The 22,611-nt window shown below is 41.1% G+C and overlaps 1 pseudogene; it reads left to right on the top strand.

The window, feature by feature from the left end:
* The first annotated feature begins 229 nt into the window (after positions 1–229).
* The window catches only part of LOC102974065 (40S ribosomal protein S10-like), a 124,593-nt pseudogene continuing 102,211 nt past the window's right edge, over positions 230–22,611 (top strand).

Below are 22,611 nucleotides of genomic sequence, written 5' to 3'. Positions count from 1 at the left end.
ATAAGCTGAGCAGGGAACCTTGTAATGACCCAGACAACCATGTTAATGGGTAAGCTGAGTTGCCGTCGTCTGGGTTCAGGGAGACAGAGTTTTGACCTGGGGTGTGGGCACACCTTCACCCTGGCCGACTGAGCTGTGGGGTCTTAGAGAAGTAAATGTGAGAGCAAACATTGTGACTTTAAGATGGTTATATAGAGGTGCCATCCTGCCCACTCAGGGCAGTGGGACCATGAATGTGAGCGCCTGCAGCCCCATAAGAGCTACATCTGTGCTGCGGGTCATCGTGGAGGGACTGCCCTTGGAATATTTAAGGTGCCCGGTCCAAAAATTTTTATTTCATTTTAAACAAATTAGAGGAGAACAATTTTTTTTTAATTTTTAAAATTAATTAATTAATTTTATTTTTAGCTGCGTTGGGTCTTCATTGCTGCGCGCAGGCTTTCTCTAGTTGCGGCGAGTGAGGGCTACTCTTCGTTGCGGTGCGCGGGCTTCTCACTGCGTTGGCTTCCCTTGTTGCAGAGCAGGGGCTCTAGGCTCACGGGCTTCAGTAGTTGTGGCACGTGGGCTCAGGAGCTGTGGCTTGCGGGCTCTAGAGCGCAGGCTCAGTAGTTGTGGCGCGCGGGCTTAGTTGCTCCGCGGCGTGTGGGATCTTCCCGGACCAGGGCTCGAACCCGTGTCCCCTGCATCGGCAGGCGGATTCTTAACCACTGCGCCACCAGGGAAGCCCTGGAGGAGAACACTTTAAAGCAAACACCTATGTCTGGGGACCACAGATAGGATTCATTTCCAAAGACAGCCTGGAACACTGTGTTGAATAGAGTTTTAAGACAGAAAAAAGTGTGGGGATGAATTAGGAATGCCTGCATGGACACTTACGCTTGCATTTATTGAGAGTCTAGCACAGTATTGGATGCATGGTAAATGCTCCATGTGCATTTATTGACTGAACAAATAAATCGATGAAGATTTGCCATTGAAGGGGTGCTTGAGAACTTGTCACCCAAAACATGCCCGTTGGCGTATTGATTACTATCTGAGCCGAAGGCCTCTGAGAAACGGCAGGTGCAGGAAGGCCTCTCTGCCCCTCCTTCTACCTAAAAGCCGGCCATAAAATTTCCCATGAGAAAGATGCCCTCCCTGCACCAGGAAGACAAGAACATTATTATCACCAGAGACTAGGAGTCAGCGCCTAAAAGGACCTGTACAAACAAACTTACTAAAATAACCCTGATCTTCCATTAGTTTCCCCCATATGTTTCCTAGTCACTGTCTCACAATTTACTGCCTCCCAGCTCAAGCCCCTTTGTCTTGTCAAATTCTCAAAATTTATAGTTCTTCACATAAAATGGTATATAAGCTTTTTGGCCTAACGAGTTTTTGGCCTTCTTCGTGTCTTTATTTTTGTTCTGAAGACGACTGCATACACGTAAAAATGTTCAACAAAATTTGTATGCTTTTCTCCTGTTAATCTGTCTTATGTTGGCTTAATTCTTAGTCCCTCTACAAAACCTAAGAGGGTAGAAGGACGTTTCTCCTCCCTTTATACCGTCAATGCTCTGAGTCTGTCCTTGGAAATAACTAGGTAATTTTAACAAGTTCTTCAGCCTGAGCTTCAGTTTCCTTAGCTGTGAAAAAGACTTGAAATATCTTCTAGTCCTATTATTCTGTAATATCCTGTAATCATACCAATCTCTTTGTAAAATGAAGACAGCTTGTGTTAAACAATATCCCCCTCCAACTCCATTTTGTCTGTGTATGCTTAAGGCTCCTATTTCTTTAAAGCCCTGCTGTGGGAGCCTGTCTTAATTTCTTTTTTCTTCCTTTCTTCTCTTTTTTTAGTTTTTTAAAAAAAGTTTATTATAGAAAATTTCATATATATATACATATATATGTATATACATACATACATATATATGTGTATATAAATATATATATATACATACACAAGTAAAAAGAATAGAATAATTAACCTCCATGTACCCATCTTTCAACTTCAACAATTATCTGCTCATGGACAAGCTTGTTTCATTTTTACTTCCATTGCCACCCTCTCCCACAAACTGGATTTCTTAAAAGCAAACTCTAGATAGCAGATCATTTAATACATTCAAATTTCAGAATAATGCTTCAAAGGATAAGGATTCCTTTTTAAAAATATAATCACAATTTTTTTCTGCCTTAATTTCCAGTGCAGCAAAATATACAGTATATTTGTCATAGAATTGTCAGAATACATTTCTTTTGAATCTGGATTGTGGCAAGTCTTGACTGTGGCTAATGCTCAGAGATGGGGATTTTAAGAATTACATCTTGAAGTGACCACTGTGACTTACGACCCAAACTCACAGCCTTGTTTCTTTAATGTTTTGTAAATCTAAGAGATGTACGTCCTCTCCAGAGATTTGGTACTCTTCACGGTAAAAACTGGAAACAGAGACATTTACTTTTGACCGTGGCTTCTGTAGAGGGGGCTAAACCAAGAATATAATTAATTGCTTACCACATTTTTCTCTTTCGTCTTCCCAGCACCTCCCCTCAACTCATATCCAAACAATATGCTCCCTCTTAACTTCAAAAGAGGCTGCCCAGGGAACTTCTTTAGAAGATGACCCACAAAGTCAGATAACCAGAGAGGGTATCTGGGGGGAACTGGGATATGATGGATTTGCCATTATTTTTTTGTTTATTTTGAATCATTAAGGAATCTGGAAGTCGCAAGGATTCTACTATGGAGATGGTCCTCCTGCATCAGAGGACTTGTCTAACTTAATTTATGGAAAGCATCAGACATCAGGAAAGCTTACTGACCACACAGTCATTCACATGCGGAACTGACAACCGCCCTTATGGGGAAGCTTCCAGAACCCTGGGAATCCCTCCTGATCCACATGGTTTCTCCTTTAACCTACCTTGATCTCTGAACAGCTTCATTAGAGATTCATTCTTTGGAGTTAAGGTCTTGTCCCCTAATGAAAATAAAATGCTCATGGGAGAGAGAACACATTGAATGACAGTCAGCCATCATTTTTTTAAAGTTTATTTTTATTGCAAAAGCAATATGCTTTTGTTGTTAAAAAACAAAACAAAAAGACAGTACAGAGAGGGCTAAGCATCCCTTGACCAGAACCATAGTGTTGCACAAATTCACACTGACTTTTTTTTTTAAATTCTTATTGAGGTATAGTTGATTTACAATGTTGTGTTAGTTTCAGGTGTACAGCAAAGTGAATCTGTTATACATATACACATAGCCACTCTTTTTTAGATTCTTTTCCCATATAGGCCATTACAGAGTATTGAGTAGCATTCCCTGTGCTATACAATGATATACACACTGACTTTTCACACATGGGTTATGCAGCGTTATTTATTTACTTATTTTATTTTTGGCTGTGTTGGGTCTTCCTTGCTGTGCGGGGGCTTTCTCTAGTTGTGGTGAGCAGGGTCTACTCTTTGTTGCGGTGCGCGGGCTTCTCCTTGTGGTGGCTTCGCTTGTTGTGGAGCACGGGCTCTAGGCACGCAGGCTTCAGTTGCGGCAACGGGCTCAGTAGTTGTGGTGTACAGGCTCTAGAGCACAGGCTCAGTAGTTGTGGTGCACGGGCTTAGTTGCTCCGCGGCATGTGGAATCTTTCCGGACCATTGCTCGAACCCATGTGCCCTGCATTGGCAGGCGGATTCTTAACCACTGCGCCACCAGGGAAGACCCAGTTATGCAGGGCAGCCCCTGAGATCCTGCCCCTCTGGGACCACCCGCTCCCTTATCCCAACTCTATCCTCCTGCTAGAGGGAAACATTTCTATTAGCTCAGTAGAAATCCTCGAGACCTTTTTCTGTGCATTTGCATACAAGGATATGTACCCACAGAACACAAGGAACTATTTTGTGTTGTGTTCCTTGTTATTTAAATGATAACGTAATGAATATATCATTCAGAGACATACTTTTTAAAACTTTACTTGGAGATCTTCCCATATCAGTGTAGATATTTTTATATATGAAAACATTCAATCAATTTCACACGTGGTTGAAAAGATCAAATAACACAGAAGACATAAAAGCAGCTTTTGTCCTTCTTAATACTCCTTTCTCTTGGTCCCATGTCTTGAAACCCACTTGGAAAACTTGCGCTTTAAATTCTCCTAACAGTTACTTTTATTTCTGTAAAAAATATTTCTTGATTTAACAACTTGTAACATTGTGCGTTAACTTCCTGTTATGATGGGTGAGGATTTAACTTCCTCTCACTACCCTGCGTACCTGCTTCCCCTCCAGACACAGCTATAGTACCACTACCTCCGCCGCTCACACCTGTACCTTCCAACCACCAACTCAACCTACACTCTTTTATTCATCAACGTAGACTGTGCCTCTCAAATTTCTGTTTTGAAAGACAGTGATAAGGTAATTGAGCATGTCTCCTCTTCCACAGCAGACCTCCATCAAATTTTTTCTTGCCGACACTGATATCGTTACATTTTATTGTGTCACCATAATCAATTTTCCATGATTGATCTATAGGTTGGTTTTAAGCTGAAAAACAACAAACAGCATGTGCATTATAAAACCCAGGGAAGTAGTGCTCCTGGCCCAACTCAGCAGTGCTGCCCATTGTACTTCTGTTCTTGAGATCTGTGGTCAGAGCTCCTGTACATTCAGGAGACACTCAGGAGCTTCAATTAGAAATGAATTGTCTTGGGGCTTCCCTGGTGGCACAGTGGTTAAGAATCCACCTGCCAATGCAGGGGACATGGGTTCAAGCCCTGGTCTGGGAAGATCCCACATGCGGCAGAGCAACTAAGCCCTTGCGCTACAACTACTGAGCCTGCGCTCTAGAGCACACGAGCCACAACTACTGAGCCCGCGTGCCGCAACTACTGAAGCCTGAGCTCCTAGGGCCCGTGCTCTGCACCAAGAGAAGCCACTGCAAGGAGAAGCCCCCACTCGCTGCAACTAGCGAAAGCCTGCGTGCAGTAACAAACACCCAATGCAGCCAAAAATGAATAAATAAATAAATAAATAAAAAGAAATAGAAATGAATTCTCCGCCTCCTCCTCCTTTAGACTCACCTTTTATACTCACATTTTCCTCTTCCGCTGTCTGTCTTTTATTCACACTTCCTGTTTTAGGCCCCTGTCCTCTCTCCCACTCTTTCCTTTGCTTCACCCAGCTGGGAGCCTCTTCTGGATTCAGGTAGGCTGTATTAGTTTTGGCTTCCTTTGCTCTGTGTCAACAGTCCTCTCTCTCCACTCTCTGTTTTCTAGAAATAGTTTTGAAGACTCTCCTATTCTCTCCGTTGTGGATTTCCATGCTTTTGTTTATTCCTTTGCTGCCATTTTAATGGTATCTTAGGTGACAAAGAAGATAAATACTTGTGCTTAATCTACCATCTTGAACCCAGATGTTCATATCTTACTGTAAACTGTTTGATCTCCTTTTCCAAAAGGAGAACAATCTGAGAGAGGATTTTTGAATGTAGAAGACAAAAGAATAATAACTAAGTGCAAGTAATATTTTCCAAATTCTCTTCATTTTGCTATGCATATGACACTATCGGCCACTCCCTTTTTTGAAACCCTCTCCTCCCTTAACATTTGAGATCCTGTCCGTTTTGCTTTCTTCTCAACCTAAAACTCTTTCACCAGCCCCTTTTTCTTTACTTGTCTCTTTAAAGATTCATCCTCTTTCTTCTCTCTCACTTTCTTGTCATAATTCCCAAAAGCCAAAGACTCTCCAAATCTTGATCTCCAGTGCCAACCTCTTCCCTGATCTCCAGACCTTCATTTCAGGCTGCCAACAGAACATCTTCGCCTGAATGTTCCACAGGCATTGAAGACTCTACATGCTAAAAACTGGGTTTAGTATCTTTCCATCACATCTTCTCTTCTGTGTGCATATCTTGGTTCACAGAACTACCATCCAATGAGTCCCTGAAGCTAGAAATTTTGACTCTGTGGCAGACACTGGCCACAAACTTATTTCTCATTTTTCCATAGCACTGCTAAACTACGTTCCCCAGGTTCAGTGCTATGAGGTATGGCCAATGGAATGAGGTAGGAAGTGATGGGTAAGCTCCAGGCCTAGCCCAAACCAAGTCTTCCTTGAGATCTTCTACTGTCTTCTTCTATGCTTCTTTGCTGACTAGAGGTTGTCACAGCTGGTTTTTTCCTCTGTGCATTCTGGAAAGGGCAATATCTCATTCTCCTTGACTCAGGAAGAGAAGTCACAGCTTCTGGAGGGATCATTACTGAGAATGCGGTGTGATGGATAATTACATGTGTTGATTTCGCTAGGCTATGATACCTAGTCGTTTAGTCAAATATTAGTCTATGTGTTGCTGTGAAGGTATTTTTGTAGATGTGATTAACATTTAACAATCAGTAGACTTTAAGTAAAGCAGATTACCCTCCATAATGTGGATGGGCCTCATGTGATCCGTTGAACACCTTAAGAGCAAAGGCTGAGGTTTACTAAAGAAGAAATTGTGCCTCAGGCAGCATAGACACCTTGCCTGAGTTCCCAGCCTGCTCGTCTGCCTGACACACTTTGGACTTGTCAGCCCCACAACCGCATGAACGGACTCTTTAAAATAAATCTCTCTCAATCTCCCTATTTTCCTGTGTATCTATTTAGCTATTGATCCCATTGGTTTCATTTCTCTGGTGAACACTAACTAGTACACCAAAGAGCAAGCCTGTTCCTTCCCATAGGATTCTTTTAACATTCCTATCACTGTGTCAGTCTGGGACTGGATGTAAACTGTGTCTGTACACACACCAGATACTGCCCAAGGAGAGAGATAAGCCACAAAGCTTTTTAAAGAAGTGAACCATAATGGCCCCTTCCCTACCCCATATTCTGAGGACAGGACTCTGGAAAAATGTGCATCCGGAAGTTTGGAATATCTTCTCAAAAAGATCCCATTTCTCAAGCCCTCCCTCATCCCGTATGTGTGCAAGAACCCAGAATGAGGATTGAGCTGGAGAACAGCAGGGATCCTAATGTAACTTGTAGAAGTCACTTTTTTCTTGACTAGGGCCCACGATACGATACATGGCTCTTCCTGAGAAGGAGTCAAAGGAAGGAAGGAAAGGAAGGAAAGAAAAACACTGAAAATGTCGCCTGAGGCAGGGGTCCCCAACCCCCGGGCCACAGACTGTTACCAGGCCCGGACCGTACTACGAAGAAAGCAAAATTAAAAGTAGTTTTCAGGACTTCCCTGGTGGCGCAGTGGTTAAGAATCTGCCTGCCAATGCAGGGGACATGGGTTCAAGCCCTGATCTGGGAAGATCCCACATGCCATGGAGCAACTAAACCCGTGTGCCACAACTACTGAGCCTGCGCTCTAGAGCCTGTGAGCCACAACTACTGAAGCCCGTGCGCCCAGAGCCCTTGCTCCTCAACAAGGGATGCCACCGCAATGAGAAGCCTGCTCACCACAGTGAAGAGTAGCCCCCGCTCGCCGCAACTAGAGAAAGCCTGCATGCAGCAACGAAGACCCAACGCAGCCAAAAATAAATAAATTTATTAAAAATAAATAAATAAAAAATTTTAAATACGCTTTATTATTTTTTTAAATCTATTTATTTGGCTGCTCCAGGTCTTAGTTGCGGCATGTGGGATCTTTGTTGCAGCATGAGGAATCTTTAGTTGTGGCATGCAGTATCTTTAGTTGCAGCATGCAGGATCTAGTGCCCTGACCAGGGACCAAACCTGGGCCCCCTGCATTGGGAGCGCAGAGCCTTAGCCACTGGACCACCAGGGAGGTCCCAGCCCCACTTCTCACTCTAGTTCTAGTCTCCTTGCTCCTGCTCCCTAAAGGGCATCCACCCTTGGTCCATTCCAAACTGGCTCCTTTCTATGGTCCTAGCTCGTCTCACTCCAAATGGATGCCAAATGCCAGCTGTTGGACCTGCTTTCAAAGATTGTATAAATCACCTTCTGTTTCCTGCCTCCAAACCACTGCTGTCTACCTTCACTGACCCTTATTTTGCTCCACTCTTCCGTATTGTCCTCTGCTCCTGCCTCTTCTGACTTTTTAACCACAACTCAAATTTTAGATATACATCCCATGGGTTAAATTATAGCTCTGGCCCCATCACCACAGCCTCCATAAAAGACATTCTCATCTTTCTCCCCGGACCACCTCTCTAGTTGGGGTTATTTCTTACCCAGTCCCCCCACAAAAGTAAGAAGTTCAGATATGCTCATAGGTCTCACACTCTCATTTCCCAATGTCAAAATCAAAGTCATCAGCTTCCTCCAGTACTCCTCCCATTCCCAGTTCTCTGCTTCTAACTGCCATGGTTTGAAGCTTTAAAGACATTTTAAAGTCAGCCTTTTCTTTCATGCTCTAATTTCATTTAGCATCAAAACCCGATGCCTCTGTATTTCTACTTCTTCTCTCTAAACCAGGGCCTCATCACCACTCACACAGTGGTTTCTACACGGTCTCCCAACCTCAGTTCTTCCTCCATCCATCCTACATATCACAGCCATATTAATCTTCCTTAAATACCTCTTCCATCCTGCTATCCACTTACTCTAAAGACTTCAGGACTCATTGTTTCCTAGAGCATCGTGTCTCTACTTGATGCCCTGTTGCAGAGGAGGGATGATGCTGAGTTGGGATATAGTTAGAATTCTACCATATATTAATATTAGCCCTAGAATTTGGGCAAGTTAGCTAGCTTCCTTGAACCCTAGTTTTCTTATCTGTACCATGGTGATAATGTAAGAACACTTTTTTAAAAAAAACTATAAGCTCCTATATAAATATGAGATATAATTGGGGTGTTAACATACTCTTTTTTTCTAGGCTATAAGATTCCCCATAAACTGGTCCCCAGGCAGCTGAAAGATTTCCCTTAAATCCTGGTCTTGAAATTCCCAAGGCAGACGCTCCCAGGTCATAGCTGGAGTCCATTGGATTGCCTCCAGATATTGAGTTTACTAAATTGTGACATTCCCTATTGGTCTTATTCTGGGTTAATAAAGTGGCTATAATCTGAGGTGTCTTTGGGATCAGAAATAGGATTTTTGTGATCCTCACATTCAAAGGTGGTAATTAAAGCCTCTGTAAAGCGCCCAGAGAGAGTGAGGCGATGAGAAGAGGACAGAGGGCAGAGCCTAGGGCAACACCAGCCCAGTCAAATCATTTATGAGATTTCCTAGAGCCTAGCTCAGTGCCTACAGTGTAGTGAGTACTTGATAAACATTTTTAAAAATTCCTCTTATTTACTTCACATCATTTTTAAAAAATTTATTTATTTTATTTTTATTTTTGGCTGCGTTGGGTCTGTTGCTGCGCGTGCGCTTTCTCTAGTTGCAACGAGTGGGGGCTACTCTTAGTTGTGGTGCACTGGCTTCTTATTGCAGTGACTTGTTGCAGAGCACTGGCTCTAGGTGTGCAGGCTTCAGTAGTTGTGGCTCGCGGGCTTTAGAGCACAGGCTCAGTAGTTGTGGCACACGGGCTTAGTTACTCTGCGGCAAGTAGGATCTTCCCGGACCAGGGCTCGAACCTGTGTCCCCTGCATTGGCAGGCGGATTCTTAACCACTGCACCACCAGGGAAGTCCCTACTTCACATCATTTTTTAACAACCATAATGCTGTTATCATCCAGAAGAAGTGAACAATAATTTCCTAATATTATCACATATTCATTTAATGTTGAAATTCAGAAAAGTAGTTTTGATAATTCATGGGAATCAAAAGTTTTGCTTTAGGCATACTTTTAGATGTTTATTGGAAAACTAAAAAGATATGTTGTCTACTAAGGAGGTGATGATATGAATTTAGAGTTGGGGGAGAAATTGGAGCGAGAGATGTGAACTTTGGATTCAACACCAATGTGCAGAAGATTGTATTCAAAATTATGATTTATGGATGAGATTACAAAGGCAGCGTGTTCAGGGATTGGGCCTGGAGCCATGCGAACAGGAAAAAAATTTTAATTGCAGACCATTAAATAGTATGTATATATTTCATTCATTCATTGATCCAGTCACTCACTAGGTATTTATTAAATACCTAGAAAGGATTGGGTTATGTGCTGGTTATTGAGAATACTTTGATAATCAAAATAAACACTGTTCTGGGGGCTTAAAGCTGGTGGGGGGGGAGGTTGGAAACTGACCTTAATCAAGTAATCCTAACAGTACAATCACCAACATGATAATGCATAAACTAATCTGGAGTGTCAGGGAATGTGTTTCTAAGAAAGTGATATTTAAGTTAAGATCTAAAGGCTGGCCAAGTCGTGGGATGTTCAGTAAATTCTTATCAGCAGTGACTGATGTCCTCTGCTAGCTGACCCAGTGAAGAGACTCTGACATGGAATTTCTGGGAAAGAGGAAGCAAGGGCTGTGCCAGATGCAGGATGCTAGGCAACCATGTCCTTTTCTGCAAGTGAAGCCTGGTAGGGTATTTCAGATCACTCTGTGGAGGTTGTTCCCCACTGGGTACATAAAGTTGCCTTACTTAAGGAGGGTAATAATATTAAAAACCTGAGTTTGAAAATTACTTGGAAAAATATTGCAAAGGCACACACAAAGTTTAAGGCCCGTTTACACAATTACAAAGTCGTCCTCCTCAGTCACATACTTGGGCATGTCTTTGGGATAATCTCGGTGGAGACCCCTGTGTTTAGAACCTGGCTAACACAGCATCCAGCGCCATCCTGTCTGGGGAGAATAGCGCACACTTTTGGCATCAGACAAGAGACTTCAGCCTGGAGCGAATACCTCCCCTTTATATAAAACCCAGCCCTGGGTTTTTACACCCTACAATATTATTAATTCTCTTTGCCATTTGAAGGACACAAAGCTAAGTAGGTTAAGGATTAAAAGGAGTACGTGAGAAAAGCAATTTTTCTTGTTCCACTTTTGTAATTTTAAAAGAAAATGAAGCTTAGAAAGACAGGATGGAATTTCCCAGTAGAAACCACAGGATCAGGTTGCAATGTAATTGTCATGGTAAACAATGTGCCTTAGTAGGAGCTCACTGAGTTCAACCATTAAAAGGTTGCTTCTAGTGGTTGCTAGAACTTTCCAAGGCTTTCCTCAGGCTAACCTGGAGGCTATGCCCTCTACTATCTTTTTCCTCTCCTCCTTTTTACACCTTGCCTAAAAGAATGTTCTAATCATAAAGCAGTATGTACATGCAGGGATTAAAAATGAATAATGGAAGCAAATATGATACATGTGAGAAAAACAGAACATGCTGCTTCTGTTTATCAGCTATATTTTCATCGTGTTTTTTTTTTTTCTTTAATTCGTGTTTTCTTCTCATCTGTCTTTGAGCACATCACACACCTTTTGGGAAGCTGTCTCTTCATTAATCTTTCATGCTGTTTCTCAGAGCAATTTTGTATTTGATATTTTTACATTTTATAAATGTTGAGGGGGACCATTGCAGAAAATATTAATGACTTCATATAATACAGTACTATGATGTCTTCTAAATAAATACCTGCATCACAGCTAGATTGCAAAACTAGTTACATAGTTTGAAAGGGCAATTTTCTTAACATTTGAAGTTATTATTCTATTTTTTTTTTTTGCTTTCATTTCCTGCTCTTTTAATCAATAGATTCTTCCTTTTATTTAGCAAAGAGATTTGATCCTCCAGTCTTTTTGAGTTGCAAGTCTATGGCATCTCTATCAAGTTGGAATGCACACAGCTCTGAAAACTGGTCTGGACCCACACAGGGCCTGCCTTGTCCTTGATCACCACAATTTATAAACCTCATCCCAGGCACTGTTTTTCTTTAGTCAGTAGTGTGTGTGTGTGTGTGTGTGTGTCCGTGTCCCTAAATCTCATACAAAAGTACAGCACTTCAGTGTTTAGAGAACATCATCCCCAAACCAAAATGCTTTTACTTTATGACTGTCCTTATTCTGAAAACAGCATGTTTTCAAAAGCCATGAGGTTGAAGCAAGGGAATAAAAGCAGGCACAAAGTAGAAAGAAGATAATATTGGCCACTTTATGACTGTCCTTATTCTGAAAACAGCATGTTTTCAAAAGCCATGAGGTTGAAGCAAGGGAATAAAAGCAGGCACAAAGTAAAGTAGAAAGAAGATAACATTGGCCATGATCAGAGAAGAAAGCAGGAAAAGGAAAAAGGCAACTGAGACTAAAATTAAACAGGAGATCCCATGGTCTCTTATTTTTAGAACTTCCCCAATTTGATTCTCTTCCCAATATTTGCTGGATTTGGTATAAAAATTTTTAGCATTTGCAGAAACAGCCTGGATGGAGAGTGCTTGGATGGAGCAGGTATAGGCCACATGGGGTTAGCCTCCTTTCAGGAGGTGGACATATACTCCTTTATTCCATGACTTCTGTGGACACGTAACAAAAATACATTCAAACTAGCTTCACCAAAAATGGGAAATTCACTTGAATAGCGATTAAGGTATCTCCCAGCACCCAAGGCAGGAAGTCTGCTGAGGGTTCATAGGGATGGAACCAGAAATCAAGGACCACAGCAGCTACTCTATATTGGGATCCGTGTGGGTTTTTTCTAGTTTCTGCACATCTCAGTTTTATTCCTCTCACTCTCTCTGTAGACTAGCTTTCTCTGTTTCTCTGTGCACTGGCCCCTCTCTTTCTTTGTCTGTTCTCTCAGCTCCAAGGTCCCTGGTAAACTGATTAGCAACACAATACCCAAACTAAAAATGCTGGGGATAGAAAAGCTTTTAGGCTCATGCCAACCAATGAATGGCCTCCTTCTGGATCAGGTGTCCCCTCTTATCCAATCAACTGAAGCCAGTGGAAGGGGCAGGGTTACATTATACAAACTTGACTTTACCATTGGGAATCCTTCTCAGAGAAGAGGGATTTGGTGAGGCAGAATTTCCAAAAGCTCATGCCTTAATTTTCACTTACTGTTTCAGCTCTGAGGAGAACTCTAGAGGGGAGAGAGGAAGTAAGAAAGTCCTGGCTTATCCACTGAAATTCTGACAGAGTATCCAGACACTGGCAAATATTTATTGAACAAAATAGAAAGGTGACAATGTAATGTAGGAGAGGAAAAGCAGAAGGGTGGTAAGCATGGATCATAGTATTTAATTTCATAGTCACTTTCTTGCATTGATCTTTGAAAATTATTCTCATTTGGAAATGACTCCAAAGTGACTGCTGTACCCATACACAAATGTATACATACTCAACATCATTAGACTTCAGGGAAATGCATATTAAAGCCACCTTGAATATAATTTCACACCCAGTAGAATGGCTAAAATGAAAAGGATTGACAATTCTAAGTGAGGGTGAGAATGTGGAGAAAATGAGAACTCTCATACGTGGCTGGTGGGAGTGTAGAATGGTACAACTTTGAGAAACTCTTTGGTTACCTATAAACCTACCCTATGATCCAGCAATTTCATTCCTAGGTATATACCCAAGAAAAATGAGTGTCTATATCTGCTGAAAGACATGTGCAAGAATGTTTATAGAAGCTTTCTTCTCCTCCTACCCCTTCTCCTCCTCTTCTCTCTACCCCCTCCTCTCCCTACCCCCCATCCCCCTCCTCTCCATCTTCCTCCTCCTCTTGGGGACTGCCCAGTCTGTGGGCCGAAATGTTGATGGCCGGAACTCTCATGACATCATATCAATAGATGACATCAACAGTGGTGTGGTGGAATGCCCAGCTACTTAAGAACTACCAAAAAAATTTTTTTAATAAAGGGTTATTTGACAACCAATGGAAAAAAAATTTCATTTCCCTTCCCCCACCCCTCCCCACCCCCTCCCTCTCCTTCTCCTTCTATCTTTCTGTTGTTTATATGAAAAATAATATTACGAAATCATTTTTATATGAGGATTATAGTACATTTTCTATTGCTGCAGTAATAATACCATAAACTTGGTGGCTTAAACAATACAAAATTTATTATCTTACAGCTTTGGATGTCCAGAGTCCAAAATCAGTATCACTGCATTAAAATCAATGTCCAGAGTCCAAAATCAGTATCACTGCATTAAAATCAAAGTGTTGCCAGGCTAGTTCCTCCAGTAGGCTCTAGGGGAAATTCAGCTTCCTTACTTTTTCCAGCTTCTAGCTGCCACTTGCATTCTTTGGCTCATGGGACCAACTTCGTCCAGCTTCAAAGCCAACAGTATAGCATCTGACTTCTTTCCATCATCACATCTGTTTCTCTGACCAAACCCAGGGAAGTTTCTCTGATTTTTAAGGATTCCTGTGATTAGACTGAGCTCACCTGGGTAATTCTGGGGAATCTCCCCATCTTGTACCCTTAATCATATCTGCAAAGACCCTTTTGCCATTTAATGAAACATTCACATATTCCAGGATTAGGATGTGAATATCTTCGGGGGCCATTATTCTGTCTCCCACAAAGAGACAATCAAAAATATTATAGAGGTGTGTCAGGCAATTAATTAATTAAAATGTTAACACTATTATTCTGGATTTTGTGATGTTTGTTACTTTATAATATTTGTAATTTATTATAATTTCCCTTCTCATTCTTTCTCTCAAATATATATTCTCTTTTATACCTAATTGTATATTTGAAATTTTATATTCTTTTTATTAAAGAAGACTCCTCCAATTGTATAAGCCTCAGACCCCACATAAGCTGACTTGATGGCACCTCTACTCACCCACTGATTCAACTAAGACTTTGATGAAATTTCTCCCACTGCAAGCTGGGGAGAGTTTGCTGTTGGCTGGGGCGGGTGACCTGTGGGCTCAAGGACCAGCAAGGGAACTAGGGAAGTGCAGAAGTGTCTCACACAGTGACCCACTTTCCAGCTGTGACCCTGGAGAGTCGCTTCCCCATAGAAGCTTTATTTTTAATAACCCCAAACTATAAAACAATCCAATGGTTCAACCACAGGACAATGGATAAATAAACTGCAAATTTTATATAATGGAATGCTACACAGCAATAAAAAGGAATGAACTTCTGCTACATGCAACATGGATGAAGCCCATAATTATAGCTTTGATTAAAAGAAGCCTAAGACAAAAGAGTACATGCTATAAGTACATAGTGCATGATTCTATTTATATGAGGTTCAAGAATTGATTATAGATGTCAGATTAATAGTAACTTTTGAGGGATTGTTGACTGATGAGGGCATGAGGGAAACTCATGGGGTGACAGAAATATTCTATATCTCGATCTGAGTGTAGACTTCTGTAAAAATTAATTGGACTGAACACCTTAAAAATGTTTTTTGTTTTTTACTGTATGTAAGTTATACTTAAATTTTTTTTTTTTTTGGCAGTACGCGGGCCTCTCACTGCTGTGGCCTCTCCCGTTGCGGAGCACAGGCTCCGGACGCACAGGATCAGCAGCCATGGCTCATGGGCCCAGCCGCTCCGCGGCATGTGGGTTCTTCCCGGAGCGGGGCACGAACCCGTGTCCCCTGCATCGGCAGGCAGACTCTCAACCACTGCGCCACCAGGGAAGCCCATACTTAAATTTTAAAAAGTATCCATTTTGTTCTCTTCATACAGAAAGACCTTGGTAGGATTTCTCTAGGGCCATAGAGAATGCTACCAGAACCATTTTGGTCCTTTCCCTTGCAGTACTCAAATATACCAATCTGACACCACAACTCTCTTCTAAATACTGTTTCTAAACATTTTAGCTTGATGAAATCAAATGAACAGATAATAGTAGGACTGTCCCTTGAGTCTTGTCTGGAGCGGTGGACTGGGCAGGGAGTAGTATTTTGGTGTTTGGCAACATGGCATGCAGGCGTGTTAGTTAGTTGGCGTGTTAGTTAGCTCAGAGCCTGTCTTGGCTAGAACTATACTGGCATCTCTACATTTCTCTTCCTCTGGTTTTTGACAGGAGAATGCTTTGTGCAAGGAGGTAATCAAGGGGTCCTGGAGGCCAGTAGGACTCTTCTTCATCTTCAGTGCCTTTCCCTAAGGAGCTAAGTTTGTGCAATAGCTAAGCGCACCCAGAGGTACATAATCTCCCCTCACATTCCATCTCTGCTGGGTCCTTCCTCCGTGCCATGTCATGTCCTGGACAGGCGCTTGTTATGAGTTTCCAGGCCCTGGCAAGATTTAGCTTTTCTTTGTGAACCTTAGTGTGGGCCCTTTTAATTAATCTCCAAAGCATCTGGATCCTGTTTCTCAACACAGGTTAAATAACTAAGCTTCTTGAGCCCCTCTATCTAAGCTCCATGAGAATGAAAGAGTGAACTGCTTTCTGAGGGATTTGTCTTAACTCCATAATATCTTCCTTATATGAGTTGACAAGGTGCTGGGTTCCATTCCCAAGACTGGAAGTCACCACAGAGTGGGGGATTGTTTTAATTTCTGAAATTGGATCAAGCAGAAGCTTGTGTGAAATCTCTTTGAGAGGAAGTTGAAGGTTTTCGTCTCTCTGTTTTTGATAGCCTTGTGTTTGCCATTCCCTGCACCCTCTCTGCCTTCTCGCTCATTTCCTCTGTGTCCTTTCTCTGAGGCACCCTTCCTACTTTTAAGCTGAACTTTGCTAATGATTCTCTCCCATCAGTTGTATCTCCTAACACCCTTTCCTGTGGCATCATTTTTCTCGTAGGAGAGCTAGACCAGACCACCCCATACTCTGCACACCTCTTTTATTTCCCCTCCTCTACTCTGCATCCTTTTGACTACAGAGAGTTTTGAGAGCCATTTACATTGACAGCTTCATTTATTTAAATCAAGACATGTTTTGTGAGAAACACACAATCTGTTTTTCATTTTAACCAAAATTCACCAGCAAGATTTGTTTTGTTTTGTTGTTTGTTTTTTTTTCACCAGCAAGATTTGTTAGATGACCTTTGTGTGCCTTCCAGTTTGTTTAAGGAGTGTCTGATTGTTGTTTGTTTATTTACTTACATTGAAGTATAGTTGATTTACAATATTGTGTTAGTTTCAGGTGTATGGCAAAGTGATTCAGTTTTATATATATATATACACATATATCTATTTCAGATTATTTTCCATTGTAGGTTGTTACAAGATATTGAATATCTTGTATATATTCCTGTGCTATATAGTAAATCCTTGTTGCTTATCTATTTTATATATAGTACTTTGTATCTGTTAATCCCATACCCCTAATTTATCTCTCCCCTCTCCCTTCCTCCTTTGGTAATCATAAGTTTGTTTTCCATATCTGTGAGTCTGTTTCTGTTTTGTATATAGATTCATTTGTATTACTTTTTAGATGTAATATATAAGTGATATCATATAATATTTGTCTTTGACTTACTTCACGAAGTATAATATTCTCTAGGTCCATCCATATTGCTGCCAATGGCAATATTTCATTCTTTTTTATGGCCAAGTAATATTCCATTCTCTCCGTCTATATATATGCCACATCTCCTTAAGCCAATTGTCCATTGATGGGCACTTTGATTGCTTCCATATCTTGGCTGTTGTAACTAGTGCTGCTATGACCATTGGGGTGCATGTATGTTTTTGAATTAGAATTTTTTGTCTTTTTCAGATATATGCTGAGGAGTGGGATTGCTGGATCATATAGTAGTTCTATTTTTAGTTTATTAAGGAACCTCCATACTGTTTTCCACAGTGGCAGCACCAATTTATATTCCCACCAACAATGTAGGAGGGTTCCCTTCTCTCCCCACTCTCTAAGGAGTGTTTTTATGTCAGTTCTTTATCATTGGAAAATTTCCATGTCATTGACTTTTTTTTTTAATTTGGAAATTTCAAACAAATACAACAGTGTGATTAACTCCCATGGACCCATCATCCAACTTTAACAATTATCTATAATTTGTCAATCTTGTTTTATTTATTCACATTTTCCTTTTCTGCAGTGTTTTAAAGCAAATCCCAGACAGCATTTCATTTCCTTGTCCATATTTCAATGTATTCACTGAACTTTAACATTTACAACGAAACCCAAAGATAGAAGGTATAAGAAAACCATTAAAAATGTTCATAAAACTGTCCATTTTTATTGGTAAATTTGTTTGGAAATGTAAAAAGCTGATTTATTTATAGGATAACAAAACTTCATTGAGTTTCATATTCTTGCAGAGCCTCAGAGATAGGAATTCATGATAAAAGGCATCTATTTTTCAACTAGCATTTATTCTTAGTGTTTCCCAGATATATCCACTTACCACGTGTTCCTACCTTTCTTGAGGCCCATGGACGGGAAGCAAAAATTGACACTTCAAATAATAAGTGAGAGGGAAGATGGCCATCACACACTGTAGTCTGTGGTTTACAGCCAGTAGAGCAACTTATTTAGAAGTCTAAAATATCTTCGTTTTTGAAACGTCAAGCTCACCCAGTGCCAAATGGTTATTTCATGTTACAGCATTCAAACAAACCAGAGACAATGGGAGGCACCATGCATCAGTAGGTCAGAAACAAAGAATAATGATGGTAGCTTTTCTGTAGGGTATTTTCTCATTTCTCAGCTCTTCTGTGCTTCCTTTTCTAATTGAGATGACTTGTTTATTAAGCAGGTCTGGGGTCCCAGAATGAAAGCCTTGTTAGCTTAGATTCTTCTGAGTTCTGTGAAGAGAGCCAGAAAGGTCTCAATGGTTTCTACTGGAAAAATGTTTTACTCTGTGTGAATTCTTTCCTCTTGGAATGAATTTGTTAGCTGGAAGCTGGGAGTTGGGCACTGGCTTGCCTCATTACAGCTCTTCCTTTGAGGGCAGGGGTAGTAGAGAATGACCCTTATTCATAAGAAGTCTCAGGCCAATGGCGGAGGGTTGTGGATTTGGCTTACAATATGTAACAATGGCAGTCCCAATACGCATATATGGGAGGGGCTTCAAAGCCAGTCATCTGAGGGTTTGTCTCAAAATTGTGTTTGTCTAGTACTTTATGTAAAGTGTTGGAAGTGTCAGCTGTTCATATCAGAGACTGGGGCACCAATAGATTTCTGGGGGGCAGTGGAGAGCTTGAAGGCTTCCTGCTTCCTGTCTACATGTGAGGGGAATCCCATCATCTCTTCTCTCTACCTGGGTTTCTATAGCAAACTTTCTCCCAGCTGTTCTCTCCCAGAAGTCTTAGATGAGCTTTGCCTATGAGTGAAGCCATAGAGATGCATGACCACTATTACTATTATTATTATTATTATTTTTTTTTTTTCGGTATGCGGGCCTCTCACTGTTGTGGCCTCTCCCGTTGCGGAGCACAGGCTCCGGACGCGCAGGCTCAGAGGCCATGGCTCACGGGCCCAGCCGCTCCGCAGCCTGTTGTGGCCCCTCCCGTTGCGGAGCACAGGCTCCGGACGCGCAGGCACAGAGGCCATGGCACACGGGCCCAGCCGCTCCGCAGCATGTGGGATCTTCCCGGACCGGGGCACGAACCCGTGTCCCCTGCATCGGCAGGCGGATTCTCAACCACTGCGCCACCAGGGAAGCCCACCATTATTTTAAATTTACATGTATACTGTTTATTTCCAATAGTTTGAGGCAGCCCAGAATATCCAGTTGTCCTCAGCTGATGCTCTGGACATTGAATTGTAATCTGTGTGCATAGGTGTCATTGATAGAGCTAATTCAGGATCACTCAGCACTCACAAGATGTATTTTCTTTGATTTAGGGTTCTTTGAAGGATCAGAAGGGTCTATCTTATTTGCCATTCTTCTTTCTAGATTCTCTACCAGGAAGGTCATCATCTGAAAGCAGAGGTCTTTATCCTGAAAATGGGCATCAGGAGGGTCTGTGGATCTCCTGAAATTGCAGGCAGAATTTATTGGGTAAGGAGTAGTTCAGGATAATTCACATTTTTTTTCATTAGATTCTCAAATGATTCCATCCCACCAAAAGGTTAGGTTTTGCTCTTTGTTATCAAGGTTTCTAGGTGGAATTTAGGAAAAACTCAGAAATTCTGCCTTCTCTTCCTTCAATATGGGTCTTCACTATTTTAGTCAGCATTGTCCCATTGCCCTGGACAATCTGAAAAGTGAGTCATCTCTGTTCGAACCCAGCTTTCCATTTGGTTGTTAGAGTGATAGGAATCCTAAAAGGTCCTTCTTGTTACCATTGTCAGAAAAGCCATGCACCAGCTGGGAAGAGCTGAATTTGATTCTCTCCCCAGGTCTTGTCAAAAACTCTCGGTGAGCCCACTTTCAGAGGCACTGCACTTGAGTTTAATGACAGAATGTCTACTTGATGTAGGTGAACTGCAAAAGTTGGTTCACTTCATCCCTTTTATGATCCATGGAAAACAAACATGTTGTATTTTTAGCAGTATGGTCAGGTGAACTCATTCCAACTGTCATTTTCTGTAAATGTTGAATTCTCTTTTACCAAATACAGACATAGTGAGTATGCCAGCAATGTCCCTGACCTACTTGGACAGAAGGGCAGCGTTTTAAAAATGATCCACGATAATGTTCACCTCCATGGATATAAATAATGGAGAAGTAAGTATTATTAGAGATGACGACTTTTAACTATAGAAAAAGCCTTTCACCTGAAAAGCTGAAATACAGGGATCTGCTATGAGTGCCATTACAAAGTTATCTAATTTGTCTTTAGAGTAGGTATTGTAAAACCTAGGCTTGCAGATTTCCAATTCTGCCTTGATGTGTTTTTGTTTTTGTTTTTTAATTTTCTGCTTCATATTTTTTGAGTTTTTTTGTTGTTGAACTCTGAATATAAAAAGGACACCTGATTGCCATCCTTATGAACATCTTTTCAAAAAGTAACTTCAGCACTTGCAGTCAAAAACCTCTAAAACCTTGGAAAACTGCTGTTCACAAACCTTTAGTGGGTCATGAAATCAATTTACAGTGTTGCAACATGGATTTTTTTTAATGAAATAGTAGAATACAAACTATCAGAGGGCATCATATATAGTAAGTATAAGTATTATTTTATGAAATTTTCGTTTAAGTTATTTATGTGTCTGTGTTTTGGTGGTGGTGTGATAAATGTTTAACAGCTGGCTCTCTGGGAAAACCTGTGTGTGTGTGTGTGTGTGTGTGTGTATGTTCATAAATCTATTATAAATTACTGATATAAAGTGTGTATCACTTGCAATTTACAAATAATAATATACACACTCTTTATTGTGAATTTCATGTAGCCAACTGATTTTCACAGAATGCTTTGAGTTTTGCCTAACTTTTGTATCCATAGTCAACCTACTGCTGCAATTTAACTCTAATTAGACAAAATCAGCTATGAATAAATGCTTGATTTCTATCTGATTCAGCAAAGAAGTCACTCACATTACTGATGAATGAGTGTCTTCTACCATGAATGTTAATTGATATTTTCATTTACATTAATAAGGTGAAACTGAAACTAGGAAGGTATGTCAGAACTTCACTAGTTCATTGATTGCATGAGTAAATCTTTATTAAATCAGATCATAATTTTCAAATACTTGTAAAATATTTCTTCAATATTTTTGGTGCTACTCACAATGTAGCAGCTGCAGACACTTTAAAATTTAATCTGCCTAATGAATGTTTTCTCTATCACTTTCATAAGTAGACTATCAACAAAACAATAAATCAAGCCATGATTTACAGTGTTTGCCAATTTCAGTGCTGTAAGTATTCCCACCATGGCTATCTCAAGCCACCACAGTGACATCACAAGACACAGAGTGAGAAAGAAGTACTTAGCACATCATTATATGGTATTTCTACCACACACATGCTGGAGACATAACCTCATGGGCAGAGAGAATAGTAAAATGTAGTAAAACAATTAGAAAGTGATGAGTCTTGAGTATTTATTGCCTTTGGTTTTTTTTGTTTGTTTTGTTTTGTTTTTTGCGGTACGCGGGCCTCTCGCTGTTGTGGCCTCTCCCGTTGCGGAGCACAGGCTCGGGACGCGCAGGCTCAGCGGCCATGGCTCATGGGCCTAGCCGCTCCTCGGCATGTGGGATCTTCCCGGACCGGGGCACGAACCCGTGTCCCCTGCATCGGCAGGCGGACTCTCAACCACTGCACCACCAGGGAAGCCCTGTTGCCTTTGTTTTTAATAGAATTTATTTAACTACATATTTATATAATGTAATTTTAAAAATTATACACATAGCTTTTTTTATTTAATTATTTCGTGCTGGCATATTTCTCTATTTGCATGCAAGGACTCACCTCACTGATCTGAAGGTTGCCTGGGATGGCGCCTTGTGGGTGGCCCATCCATCATGTATTTAACCGGTCCCCATGAATGGGCATGAAGGTAATTTCCAAGTTTTTTGCAACCTTAGACAATGATACAAAGTCTATACATTTTTGCACAATTGTCTGGGTACGTTTGCCCGGTAAATTCCTACAAGTGAAATCGATGATTTTGTGCATCTAATGTTCTGATGGATATTTTCCAATTGACTTTCCCACCCACCAGGTATGAGAAGGCCTGCTTCTCACATGCCTGAGACACTAGCTGGTATCACTCTTTTTAATCTTCTTTTTTTTTTTTTTAAACATCTTTATTGGAGTATAATTGCTTTACAATGGTGTGTTAGTTTCTGCTTTATAACAAAGTGAATCAGCTATACATATACATATGTCCCCATATCTCTTCCCTCTTGCGTCTCCTTGCCTCCCACCCTCCCTATCCCACCCCTCTAGGTGGTCACAAAGCACCTAGCTGATCTCCCTGTGCTATGCAGCTGCTTCCCACTAGCTATC

The sequence above is a fragment of the Physeter macrocephalus genome, chromosome 6, assembly GCF_002837175.3.
Source record: "Physeter macrocephalus isolate SW-GA chromosome 6, ASM283717v5, whole genome shotgun sequence".
Taxonomy (NCBI): Eukaryota; Metazoa; Chordata; class Mammalia; order Artiodactyla; family Physeteridae; genus Physeter; species Physeter macrocephalus.
This window is presented reverse-complemented; position numbering and strand designations above follow the sequence as displayed.